Raw genomic sequence first — 2,633 nt, forward strand, 5'->3', positions numbered from 1 at the left:
TTCTCGTGGAAAACAGAAGATCGACCAGAGGTGAAAACATGCCAAGGCGGAGCTAAAGAAGCGTGCTAGTGAGGCTCCTGGGGAGTGAGAGCGACGTCTTGCTTCGTTGCGGGCCAATAGACGAAGGGCTGAAAGAAGCGTCAAGAATGTTGCTCCACAACGAAAGCCTACAGCAACTAGAGGAAATTCCGTGTGGTATGGGGGAGCGGATCTTCAGTTTCAACGGCAATTCGTGAACGATCCATCTGGAACAACGTGTTTAGTATGTGATCGTTTGTGGCTCGCCAAAACGCAAAGAAGGTGCTATTCAGTGGACGGCTGCGTCAAGTGTTTCCAGAATTTTAAATTATCCGCATAATTCCTATAATAACCAGTTCAGCAAAATCAAGAGCAATGCTTACCGCGTTTCGCCTCGTTCTATCATCAGAGCGGCTGCCTGTTATTACTCTCCACGTCGTTCGATGCTCGCAAAAACTGCTTGGCAAGTTTGTTCAACTGTCCAAACTAACTTATTCAAAATTCATATATCGAAAATCGAATTTATACCGAACAGGAGCATGAGCATTCCAAAAAGATGACTCCTCCGTCTCCGAGCGGGTAGCGTACCACTTACTGTGACGTAATTACGCACAGATGATTTCGAACTCAATAGTTTGGATGAACATGCCATACTAAAAGCCATTCAGTGTCGGTTTCGCTATACCGTTACGGTTCCTTTCCCAGTTTTTATGACGAGGATATTGTAAAATGGTATGCTGAAAAGGTACGGAAAGAAACCGCATTCAACGCGTCGTCTCAGACTTACACTATAAAAATAATGTCAAAAATAGTAGCCAAATAGTAGCTACTCTATTACTTTCTTTTTATGATGATATAGAAAAATAGGCTACGACTTCACAAAAGGCTGTTTCCAAAAGTCTCATCAGCGGAAGGAATGCGTTCGTCAGGCGAATACCAAAAGCAAGTGAAGATTGAAACGGTCGGCGGCACTGCGTCGCAAGCAGAGCGTCGAATCGAACCATAAACCGAACCGAAAACCCAAAATAGTCGTTGTTTTCTGCCAGAGCCGGAACAGAACCGGACCGATGAAGCAGACCGGGAGATGAATCTCAAGACTCTTCCGACAACGAGTTGCAACGCAGTGTCAGTCCGAGTATGCGAAGCGACAGGGGATCGCCCAAAGGAAGTGAAGCATCAGGCAATGAAGGATTGGGCATGGAGGTGCCTAGGTCAGACAAGTCAGACGCTAAAAGCGAGTCGCATTCAGAAGAGTATCCCAAGAGGGAGTCTCAGCTCTCCGACAGAGAATTTGACTGTGACTCTGGAAGCGAACCCGGCGACGAGGGAACTTAACACTAGAGGGAGTTCAGATCCTGTCTACGATGTTTGCGGCCGCAGAATAATCCACAGAAACTTCAGAAGTTTGTTAGTAGATCTTGACCTCTGTGTCTTGAATGATGGGTCTCCAACATTCCTGCGTCGGGACTTCTCGACGGACGCACTAGGCGTTTCGCTCTGCTCCAGGGATCTTTTTCCACATGTCACTTGGAGTACGGATTTGGATGGCAGAGGCAGCGACCACGTCCCCATATTCCTTTCGTATTCCAAGTACGCTCCCGGAGCAGGCCACAGGATCGCTCGGTTGACCGATTGGCAGTCCTTTCGCAACCTGAGCAAGAAAGATGCGCAGGTGGGAATGACAGCAGAGGAAATTACTGATCTCATTGTGCGGTGCCTAACGTCGTCCACCACGGCTGCTAAGGTCGCTGCTGGTCATGCAGGTACGGATCCAGTAGTGGAGCGTTGGCGTGCTTATAGGAGACGGGCGGAGCGAAAGGGTCGGCGATCTGGCCAACTCATGGATGTTCAGGATGCACGTCGAACGTTATGGTACAAAAGGCCCTGAAGGCCGCGGATGTACGTAGATGGCGTCAGTTCTGTGCGTCTCTGACCCCTTTTACCAGTACTGCGAAAGCATGGCGCGTTGCTCGAAGTCTCAAGGAAGCTCCTCCAGCGAAGACCCCCTGCGATCTCTGTCTCTCTCGATTTCCAAGCATGAGAAGGAAGTTGCATACGAATTTTGCGAGACCATAGCAGCGAGCTCCGAGGCAGCGAAATGTTCAGGCTTTCAGGAACATGTTTTGCAGCTATAGCGCGCTATTAACCAAGCTCCTCCATCATCTGACCCCGACATGGATGTAGACTTCACGTTTGCAGCCCTGGCGTTTTCTCGGAAAAAGTCATCACCTGGTCCGGACTTGGTCACCTATGTTGCGCTCCGTAACCTGAATGACACCTGCCTTTTGGTCCTCTTAGAGATCTACAACAAATCATGGAGGGATGGACAAGTCCCTGCTCAGTGGAAGGAGCCTCTAGTGGTCCCCATACTGAAACTGGGAAAACACCCCTTGGATCTGGCGTCTTTTCGGCCTGTCAGCCTTATCAGCTGCCTAGGCAAAGTCCTCGAGCGCACGGTGCTGCACAGGCTCGAGTGGTGGCTGGAGAGAAGATATGTTTTCCCCCAGGAAATGTCAGGCTTCCGTAGGCATCGTAGTTCTATGGATTCGGTGATGGATTTGGTCTCTGCTGTTGAGGAAGCGAAAGCCCGGAGGCAAATCGTGATGGCTGTCTTC

Source organism: Ornithodoros turicata, chromosome 3 (genome assembly GCF_037126465.1).
Source record: "Ornithodoros turicata isolate Travis chromosome 3, ASM3712646v1, whole genome shotgun sequence".
Lineage (NCBI taxonomy): Eukaryota > Metazoa > Arthropoda > Arachnida > Ixodida > Argasidae > Ornithodoros > Ornithodoros turicata.